An 11,987-nucleotide genomic window follows, 5' to 3' on the forward strand; every position below is an offset into this window, starting at 1 on the left:
AAAAAGAAAAGATAATTTAAAAATTGATATTTTCAATAACAATAATAATTTAGACAAAAAAACGGATAGGAAAAATATCTATCTATGTGTGTGTGTGTGTGTGTGTGTGTGTGTGTGTGTGTTTCCCTACACAATAACTATCAATTTTCGGTTTACAGACTCGAGATTTGACATAAGGGGTATTGAGATTTGGGAAAATCTTTTTAATCGGGTTTTGGCCAGAAATTTGGCTGTTAAGGGGTCGAAGTTCAACGGTTTGACCTTTGAGAATTCTACCAAACTCCTCCGCCAATTTTAAGTCTAAACACTTGAAACTTTAGATATAAGTTCTTTGGACATAGATCAAACTTTATAATTTGAATTGAGCCCAAAACAATAAATGCTAAGAGGTCAAAATTGAGGTCAAAGTTTTTTTAAAAATTGACCTCTGCGGTCTCTTCCAAATTACTCAGCCAATTTTTGGTCTAAATATTTGAAAGTGTATTTAGACAAAGGGCAAGCTTTTTAATCAGATTTTGGCCGAAAATTTGACTGCCAAGGGGTCAAAGTTCAAAAGATTTTACCTTTGCGGTCTCTAGCAAACTATTCAGCAAATTTTTGGTTTAAACATTTGAAATTTTACATAAAAAGTACTCAGACATGCAGCAAGCTTTTTAATCAGTTTTTGGGCGAAAGTTTCACTGCCAAGAGATCATGGTTGAAATAGTTGACATTTGCAGACTCTACCAAACTCCTCCACCAATTTTGGGTCTAAACAGTTGAAATTTTAGATGTAGGTTACCTGGACACGGGTCAAATATTTTAATTTGATTTGAGCCCAAAACAATGAATGTTAAGGGGTCAAAATTGAGATCCAAGTTTTAAAAAATTTTATCTCCGCAGTCTCTAACTTTTCTCTATGGTAGTTAAGGAAGTCTATTATATAGAAAGGCATTACTGTAAATATTAACACTTTTTAATATATACATATGCACATAAAGTTATGAACGGTACATAGGGCCTGAGCAAAGCCAGGCTGAATTGCTAGTATATATAAAACTGAAATTGTGTGTGTACATTTCTCTACCAAACTATTCTGTCAATTTTCAGTCTACAGACTCGAGATTTGACATAAGGAGTATTGAGATTTGGGAAAATCTTTTTAATTGGTTTTTGGCCAGAAATTTGGCTATCAAGGGGTCATGGTTCAACGATTTGACTTTTAAAAACTCTACCAAACTCCTCCGACAATTTTGGAACTAAACACTTGAAATTTTAGATGTAGGTTACTTGGACACGGATCAAACCTTTTAATTTGATTGGAGCCCAAAACAATAAATGTTAAGGGGTCAAAATTGGGGTCAAAGTTAAAAAAAATTTGACCTCTGCAGTCTCTACCAAATTACTCAACTAATTTTTGGTCTAAACATTTGACAAAGTGTATTCAGACATAGGGCAAGCCCTTTAATCGGTTTGGGGCTGAAAATTTGAGCTGCTAAGGGGTAAAAGTTCAAAAGATTTGACCTTTGCGGTCTCTAGCAAACTATTCAGCCAATTTTGAGGCAAGCATTTGAACTTTTACATAAAGGGTATTCAAGGGTATTCAAGTAGGGCGAAAACTTGGCTGCAAAGAGGTCAAAGTTGAAAGAGTTGACCTTTGCAGACTCTAACAAACTCCTTTTGAGTCTAAACACTTGAAAATTTAGATGCAGGTTAACTGGACACGAGTCCAAATTTTTATATATATATATATATATATATATATATATATATATATACATAGCACAACGTACATAGGACACAAGCAAAGTCGAGCTGAACTACTAGTATATAAAATAATAATAAAAAGGAAACAGACAGGATTTGCAACCTTCCCACCATATTCTCTTTAATCTATATATCTAGAAAAGTGAAAGTGTCTGTGTGTATCTGTCTGTGTACATTTCCCTACACAATAACTGTCAATTTTCAGTCTACACTCTCGAAATTTGATATACAGGGTATTGAGATTTGGACAAATCTTTGTAATCTGTTTTCGCCCAGAAATTTGGCTGTTAAGGGGTCAAAGTTAAAAAATTTGACCTTTGAGAACTCTACTAAACTCCTCCGACAATTTTGGATATAAACAATTGAAATTTTAGATATAGGTTCTTTGGACATGGATCTAACTTAATAACTTGATTTGAGCCCAAAACAAATGTTAAGGGATCAAAGTTTAAAAAAAAAATTGACCTCTGCGGTCTCTACCAAATTAATCAGACCATTTCTGGTCTAAAAATTTGAAATTTTACATAAAGGGCATTCAGAGATAGGGCAAGCTTTTGAATCAGTTTGGATCGAAAATTTTTAGTTACCAATATATAAATGCATGTATGTTTGCATGTCTGCCTAAAACTTTCGACAGAGGCGACGGATTTTTACAAGATCAGTATCGTTTTGAAGTTCGACCTTTCAGACGACAAATATCGAAAAATTGGCTAAAAATATTAATATCTTCACCTTCAACGAGGCACTTTTCTACAAGGGGGGGGCGCTTTTTTCGCCGATATTTTTTAAAGTCATCCTCTCCTTTCAATTGTCTAGCCTTAATTTAAACCTACGTCTCTTCCGGTTTGGCGGTAGTCGTAACAGCAAAGACGCCAGTTTTTCCCCCCCATTCTTTTCCTCATTTACGATACAGGTCAAGCCTGCCTCCATACTACCAAATTTTTTTTTTTTTGCTCAACATATACCTCCAAACACCCCGGGCTGAAATGCTAGTTATTAATAAATTGTCAGTGTAATCAGTGATTTTAGTTGAATTTTTTTTTTGGACACTTTAAATGCACTTTTACTTTATTTTAAAAAAAAGATCAATTTATCGTTACAACACATTTGAAAACAAATCGATTCATCATGTAAAAAAGTAAATAAATATTCTAATTAAATAAGCACTTTTTATTACAATAAATAGGATTATCGAAATTAATAATTTTTTTTATAATCTTCAAAAATACAAAAATCAAGGTTTAATAAATATGTTCCAATTCCTCTAAAAATTTTAAAATAAAATTGACTTTCTGACATTTTGGACTTTGTAAACTTATGCACGACGCTTTTGTTTTGATTGGGCCAAGTTGGGACTATTGGAACCTCCAGCCGATTGTGAAGAACGGAGCACAAAATCGGTGACGTCAGCACTTGTGTTTACTATACGAAGTTGTCAATAAGTATGGAACAGCAAAAGCAACTTAAATGATTTTTTTTTAAATCTTTATGCTTCTTTCTCAAACTGCAATTAATAATTAATCTTTGTTATAGTTTTGTTAGGTTTTAAGATTTACACAATTATTATAAAATATATATAAACTAGCAGGCCGTCCGGCATTGCCCGGTTGTAAAATATGCATAAATATTATATTTTAATTTGGTTTTGATATTCATCTAAACAAAATAATGTTAATATAAATATTTGGCTGTGTACTATTCTAATTTACAATAAATTATGCTAACGTAAGGGGAGAGTGAGAATTTTTTGACTGAGTCTCTCTTTAAAAATCTACCAAAAATCAAGTAATTATCCAAATCAATAAGAAATTTTCACCGATCATTAAGTGAAGAATAAACTTTATAATGGTGTACTTTTTTTTCATAATCAATATTTATATGTATATTTTTTTTTCCTACAACGTCCTTCTTTATTTGGGGTACAAATATGCTTAAAATAATCAGCCGAAACTGAACAAAATGTATTGTATTGTAGGGAGTGTTAGGATTGTAGAAAAAAAAAAAAATTTTAAAACTGCGCACGTATCAGATTTTAAGATTGAAAATCTGAATTTTAAATGTTTAATTTTTCATCTTTTGTGTTTTGAAATGCGAAATTCATTGAATATAATAATTATCTTTCAGATTAGAAAAAAAAAAATTATATATTTTCATTATTTTCACAAAAAAACACTACTCTTAAATCATTGAAAAATAAATTAATATTTTTTTTTAGTGAGCCCAATATTGCTAATATACCATTAAATAGGAAATGCTTTGAAGAATCGATACTAAAAAAAAAAAAAATTAACTGTGCATTTTGCAAAAAATACGATAATTTCTTTCTGCAATTTCTTGTTACTTAATTAATATTAACTCACCTATGGTAGACCAAGCATAATACGAGATGAAAGAGTTGTCTTCAATACATACGGTGGCTAGCATTCCGAAAATGGTCACCCATCTGGTACTGGCCAGCCTCATCGTTGCTTAACTTCAGGGGTTAGGTAGGCAACAAATATACATATATCGCTTATGAAAAAAGAATTAAACCATCACTTAATCGTCAAATCAAACGTTAAAAAAAATACATGGATATTTTTATGGCTAAATGAAATTTATTTAGTCCTATCAAGGCTACCATAGTTTATTTCAAACTATCATTAAATTTCGTTTTTTTTTTTTAATTCCATTATGCAAAATCTTTAGTGATATAAAAAGTTGGAATTATTTGAAATTCAGGTACTTATATATTTTTGCATATTCATATAGAAAATCATCCTAAATATTATTTAGACATAAAGAAAAAAATAATAATTGATTCAAAACCTTTGAAAAAAAACTATTTAAATGTTTTGATTGAGACAAAAATGATGGTGAGTGATGTGGTTTTGGAAAATTTTAAATGCTATTAAAAATTGTAGAAAAAGTTTGATATTATTCTGCTTTTCATATGAAATAATTTAGGCTTTTATCTTTCTGAAAAAAAAAAGTTGCTCAAGATTAATGGCTTTTAATAGATTTTAATTTATTAAAAAAAAAAAAAAAAAAAATTTTTTTTTTTTTTTCATTTTTTGGCCGTGCCTATAATATACTCAATCATGGATATGCAAGCTACTAAATGAAGATTCCTTTAAAAACGAGAATTTGCTCTATAATAAAGAAATCTGTACAAATTAAAATATATTTATACGTATTTTATGACCGGGTAATGCCAGACGGTCTACTAGTCTATATATATAAAAGACAAAAATGTCGCGCATGTGTTTGTATGTCCAGTAAAGGCTTTTTTTGCCGGGCTCCTCAGAGAGAGGGGGGGTACTATTTCTTAGAACTTTTTATATACTCCCTAGATCATAATATCTACAATTTGTGAACGGATGTCGTGTCTACATTTATTTTGATCGACTTTAATAAAATTCATGCTATTCCTTCCTCTCGCATGTTTTCCGTATAAAAGTGAAACTAAATCGAAAGCAAAATCAGCTTCTCGGCCTTTCATGCCGATACATCCAGAAAGCAAACAGCTTTGATCAAACTGGGAGGAAACCCCTTATATCAGACAATTGCTATTCATTTGAACACTCCTTTTTTGTGAGGAGCTGGTTTTCCCCAACATAGTGGGAAAACAAATAAATGAAACGGTGGAAAGCTGAACTGGCCTCCAGCCAATGTTCATTTCTGTAAATCAACTTATTGATTGACATTGCTAAATTTGAATGCTTTTCACTTCCTATGGCTTAAGAAGTAGCGGTAAAAGTTCACGTTTCCTTTCCGCTCTGCCTTCATGTCGTGGGTTCGAACCTCCCTCCCGACTAACATTTTATTTCTTTTACTTTCTTTTCTGCCTTCAGGTTCGTCACGGATTCAAAACACTTTTTTTTTTTTTCTTTTCCACCTACAAACACCAGAGTAACTCCAGGTACCCCCACTAGTATATAATAAAAAGAAATATAACGAATGACTGTGTGACCTAATTTCATTGTTATTTTTTAAACAAATACCAAAGTGGATTAAATAAAAAAAAAAAAACATGCCTCTACACATACTAATTTGGTTCAGGTGACCACCAAGGAATGTATATTCTTTAACATAACGAGTTCAGAGGTCATATTGAATCAGATGTAAAGTGTCCTACCCCAAAGTTAGACACACAAGGTCAATTTTTAATGTAGAGAAAATCCACCCCATCTTTAAAGAAAAAAAAAAAAAAAATACTATGGATTGCGACAAAATTTTTAAATTGCCCCAGTAGAAGGACTTCTTCTTCACTAGCCGAGGACAGAAAATATGAAGTATGACACATATACTACACTTTGTTCCTAGCTTAAATGGTGTATAAGTATCTCATGTAGTTTCTGATTTTTAGGCGGATATACACACAGCTTTCAATTATATAAGTTATTCTATTTGAAAATTAAGATGTAAAAATAAAGTAAAAGCACAATCATGATTATTGGCGACATAATTTTAATTAGAAACAGTTGGGAAATTGGTTTAAAAGAATTTTTTTGTGTGGTTTACCTACTCATTTGTGACCTATTTGCGTTAATTTTTTTTATTCAAACACTACTGTGTTTGAATATATGGTTGTGTCAGTTTTAGTCATTTAGAACTGCTTTAAAGCTTCACCGCTCACTCATTTTTCAACCAAATTTCAAACAATTATTACAGTTTATAGATCACCTTCTCAGCTATATTGTGGATTGATTGGTTGGTTGTTTTACGGCATATCAACCTTTTTCAGGTTATTTAATGCCAAATCTAGTTATTTTGAGGAACGATTTTTAATGAAGTATATTTTTTACGTCAGATTCTATTTAACCCATAGTTGGGACCCTAACAGGTACTACCACTCTGGGTCAGAGTGGACCTGGGAGCAATGGCAATTAAAGGGTGGCTCCACACTCCCCAAAGCCCGCAAGGTGGGGCCTCACCATCGGATATAGTTTTAGGTCATATCCAGGACCGCTATATTGTGGAAGAAAAAACTTTTCAATTTTCGTTCAGTAAAACAAAAGTTATGATGAATTTTCTGGTGTTCAAAATTGTCAAAATATGTAAGGAGGTGAGCAACGCTTTTTATGACTGGTTTCCATAGCAACCACATTGCTTCAGTGACTACTGTTGCTAATAATTCACTACTGTCGCTAAAAGAGAAGTAAGAAGTGAAACAGAATGAAAGCATGAAAGGGAGATAATTGGGGAAATTTTGTTGAAAGCAGACGAGTACTGTACATTGTTATTACATGTGTTCATGGGGGCAAAAAAATAAGACTGAAATTAAACAAAGAAGAAGTGAATTTATTGGAAGCCTGAAAAAATCATGGATTACAGTAGAAAAATGCGAGCATGAAAAGTAATATAGTTAAGCTTAAACATGGAAAAGTAAAGGACTAGTTGTTAAAACTGGAAAAGTAAAGGACAAGATATTCTAGTAAAAAATATAATCAATTCATAACTTAAAATATTGCAGCATTAAGATTTTTTTTGGAAAATTCAATTCATAACATTATATAATCAATCCTTAATATTTTAAATTATCAATTTATTATATTTTTTACTAGAATATTTTGTCCTTTTCTTTTCCAGTTTTAACTAGTCCTTTACTTTTCCATGTTTAAGCTAAACCATATTACTTTTCATGCTCGCATTTTTCTATTGTAATATTTAATATTTAAAAGAAGTTTTGGTTATCCGGCATATTTCTCAAGGCATTTCATTCTTGCCTTAGTTTCACCGCTTTCTATAGATGGTGATAGCTGATTTGGCGTCCGCGACGAAACATGTTCCAACAGATATTTTCACTGAAGGAATTTAATTACGGAGACATTATTGCACAAATTATTATTATTAGTAGTAGTAGTAGTAATTTTTTGACATAAGAATGACACTTTTTTATAAAAAATGTTTAATTACTTTTAATGTGATTATTATTATGGGTACTCATGCACTTATTGATCTGTGCTGAAATAATAACATTATTTAAAAAGCCATTCTTAACATGGAGAGGGGAGGATGTTTTATACCGATTCTGTACTTTAACCTTACAATTGAATAAAAAAACATAAAACTTTAATTAAACTTGGAAATACGATTTAAAAAATAGCGCGGATCAGTAAGTGCATTAGCGCCTTATTATTAGTAGTAGTGTAAAATATTCATTTTTACGTACGTAAAACTTTATATTTCATATAAAAAAAAAGTTCATATGTAAACAATGTGAACAATTCTTATTTTTATTTAATAAATGTGTAATATTTATTTCTTGTAACTTAACATTTTATGTGCAAAACTACTGCTACTTACTACTAATAATAACTCGTCTAAGAATATCTCCATAATTAAATACGTGATAAATTCTTTCAGTTAAAATATCTGTTGAAACAGATTTCGTCGGGGACGTCAAATCACCTATCACCGTCTAGAAAGCGACGGGAGTAAGCCAACAATGAATTATGCCGGATAAGCCAAATTTTTCAACCCATTTGATTTTATCGTATATTCGCGCTAACCATTTTTAATTAAATACATAACCGTCGCGGCGGTGCGGAAGTGAGTAAAAGATAGAACATTTGGTTTCAACTTTTACTCGATTCCATTCCGGTTATGTATTATTTAATTTAAGAAAAAAAAAAATTGTTACAGCAAGTTTTTTTAACTGAACTCACAAATTTACGGGAAAGTAAATTGGCTTGAAACTAGACAAAATACTGTTAGAAACTCGCTCAATATATGTTACTGTGACATAGGCTGACATGACATATATTCGGTGGGGTTTTCACAGTATTTTGTATAATTTTTTTTTATTTTTAACTCCTTTTCCCAAACTTACCGTGTCAAAGAGAGAGTACGGCGCCATTTTTAATTTTCCAATACATCGGTAAACACTGTTTTTTGAGCCGATTAAACATTTTACATTAAATAAAAACACTAAAAACATATCCAGTTAGGTAGAAAAGTAACTTATCTTGCCTTTGATAACATCTATTTGTTATATATTTGTTCTTTTGACAACTTTTTCAAATCTATGTATAGTAATACAAACCCGGGGAACGAAGTAATTAGTTCTTTCCGGAAGTAATCATTATCTAGTTTATATTTTATTTATTTATTTATTTTTTTGCTATTTATTTCATGGTTCGGTCATAGTTTAAAATACTGATTTCTCCCTCTGATTCTGACAACAGATGCCTGAAAAATGCCGTCTTCATTTTCGGCGATAAACTGTAGTAGTACCAAAAATTTCACTTAATTTGATCAAGTATTTTTTTTTTCTTTTTTTTTTTTTACAGCTGAAAAAATAATTTTTTATGACTGAACTGAAGGTAGCCATGCAATGCAATGCATGTTTGAACTTTTTGACCACGAGGAAGAGAGGGAGGGCTACATGGCGAGATAACTCAGTCTAAAGTGCCGACACCCCTCTAGGTGTATCAGAATTTTTGTAGGAATTTTTGACACCCCTAACACGAAATTGCGAATAAAATATAAAAAACTCGTAATTTCTCTTTTAAAAGTGGGTTGTTTATTTTCTTTATGGATTATACTTCCAAAATAAACTATTAAAGTTGTTTTAAAAGTAATAGAAATATTTTTTTTATTTTTTTAAAAAACAGTAATGAATTTTACGAACTCAATATTTTTCAATTTTTAAACTCTAAAAATCTATCAATTTTTCTATTGATTCTATTTTTACGATATTTTCAGGGTCAATGTGAAATTTTATGTTCTTTCCAATAAACCGAATATAATATTTTAGACAAACGTTGTTTTTTTTTTATTCACGCACCCCCCCCTAATTTTTAAGTGTCTATTAAAAAGTAAAAGCTTTATATATCACAAATTGAAAAGAAAAGGTCAACAAATAATATATTCAAATTTAAAACAAAAAAAGTAGTGTTTTTTAGAAATTTACCTGTAAAGTTCGAAGTTTAAAACCCTTTTTTTTTTAAACCACGTTGTTCGTTTTTTTTTTTTGTTTTTTCTTTAATGAAACCTTGGTCCTTGCTCCTTTAATTGAAAAAAAAAATTAGGACTTGAATTACATTTTTCGAGGAGTTATAAACTTCAAAAGACGGGGTGGAATTATTCACTATTTTTCACGAAATTTCTGACACACCTACCCATACTCATGTTAAGTAATAATTGCTTCTTTTCCTTCCTCGTGGTCTAAAACTCGAAACATGGCTACGTTTTGTTTGGCATCATAAATTGTTTTTTCGCTGTATTAAAAAAACTACTTGATCAAATTAAGGGATTTTTTTTTTTTCGGAGAACTTAATTCCATAACGGGCACGGATAATATAACTTTTTTTCCCCAATATTTTCATTTTTTTAATGTCTTGATTGAATTGTACAAGCACCAAAAAATTATGGTGCTAGTGCAGAAAGTGATCCGCGCTATTTTTTAAATCGTATTTCCAAGTTTAATTAAAGTTTTATGTTTTTTTATTCAATTGTAAGGTTAAAGTACAGAATAATAGGTACAAAACACCCTCTCCTCCCCATGTTAAGAATGGCTTTTTAAATAATAACGTTATTTCAGCACGGATCACTCATGAGTACCAAAATTATTTGTAAATCATCGCTTTTTATTTTATAATTGTTTTCTAGTTTTTCTTTTTTTGTGTGACGCGATCAATTTATTTTCTTTCTAAGTTTGGTGCTAATGCACTTACTGATCCGCGCTATTTTTTTTTTTAATAGCATTTTCAAGTTTAGTTAAAGTTTTACGATGCCTGTTTTTATTCAATTGTTAGGTGAAAGTACAGAATCGGTACATAACACCCTCCCGCCCCCATGTTAAGAATGGTTTTCTAAATAATAACGTTATTATTTCAGCTCAGCAGCAGCACGGATCAATAACTGCATGAGTATCATAAGTTTTTGGTGCTAGTACAGAGAGTGATCCGCGCTATTTTTTAAATCGTATTTCCAAGTTTAATTAAAGTTTTATATGGTTTTTTTTTTTCTTCAATTGTAAGATTGAAGTATAGAATAGGTACGAAACACCCTCCCCATGTTAAGAATGGCTTTTTAAATAATAACGTTATTATTTACGTCCGGATCACTCTGCACTAGTACCAAGTTTTTATATTCTTATTGTTATAAATAAAATGTCCGTGCGATTGAAAAATATAAAATAACACAATTCAATAATTAAAATAAATAAAAACAATTTACAAAAAAAAAACAAAAAAAAAAAACATATACAATATAAATAAGCACAAACAAAATCACTATTTATTTTTACCGCCACCATTACTATTATTGGCTGTTTCAGGAACCAGAGTTTCATTTTGTGTTTGCCTTTGGAGTGTTTTCATAACTCGTTACCGCGTTTTACAGAACAAAATGTTGGCAGCCATGGAGGCTGATCTATACAAGCACTAAATATTTTTAAAAAATTAATTTTACAACATACACATGAAAAATAAAAATCAGCGGTTGTGTTAAAATAAATAAATAATAAATATAAGTCGTTTTCCCAGTTTTTGAGTCAGAAAGTGCACATAGAAAGTTTAGAAAATCGCAAAACATTCGATCAAAATAAAACGAAAATATAACCATTAACCAACGAAAATAAAACTTTAAAATATTTAACTTCAATCAGGACGAACATGTCGACATTTACAAAGAGGTTAAATTTATGTGAAAAGAAAGGTTTATTTCGCGGTTTTCTTACGAAGTGTGATTTTTTTTTTTCGTCCATGTTTTCAAGCGGAATAGCTACGAAAGAACATCGCGAAATAAAGAAACAAATGAAAACAAGGCGATACTTACAGTGTATAAAACAATAAAGTTGCAGGGCAGCTATTAAACTAAATAAATCACTCAAAAGGCATACTTCTAGAAGAACGAAGCCGCCAAATTTTGAATGAATAATAATTATAGTCAACAAAGACAAGAGGTAATTTAAAACGCCATTTTGTTTTTTGAGAGGGACGAAGAGTGCAATGAGAGACGAGTTAACTCCCTTGTTTAGTTCGTGGAACTCTCTTGCGTTTTGAAAATTTGGAAAAAATACTATTTAGATAACATTAACCCTTGGTCCGGGATCAAAGTGTAGCATTATTTAGAAAGGGATGGGAGGGTATTACTAACCATTAAAAAAAAATTATTTTATTTTTAGCTTTCTCCATTTCCCGATTAATTTTTTTTATATAGACATATTTATTTTCAATAGATATTTTTTAACCATTTGGGAAAAATCAGACACACCCTAAAACTAAATCTGATATGGTTGTTATTGACTAGTT

General features: G+C 30.7%; 1 protein-coding gene across 2 annotated transcripts in view; it reads right to left on the reverse strand.

The window, feature by feature from the left end:
* Positions 1-11,736, reverse strand: part of LOC145247960 (uncharacterized) — a 106,804-nt gene extending 95,068 nt beyond the window's left edge. The window contains exon 1 of one of the 2 annotated variants that reach the window (XM_080109607.1): positions 11,512-11,736. The gene's annotated coding sequence lies outside the window, so the exon portion shown is untranslated. The remainder of the gene's footprint in view (positions 1-11,511) is intronic. The other variant, XM_080109608.1, reaches the window with a different exon arrangement.
* Positions 11,737-11,987: the final 251 nt, after the last annotated feature.

This window comes from Euprymna scolopes, chromosome 26, assembly GCF_053919585.1.
Source record: "Euprymna scolopes isolate OS-2025 chromosome 26, ASM5391958v1, whole genome shotgun sequence".
NCBI lineage: Eukaryota > Metazoa > Mollusca > Cephalopoda > Sepiida > Sepiolidae > Euprymna > Euprymna scolopes.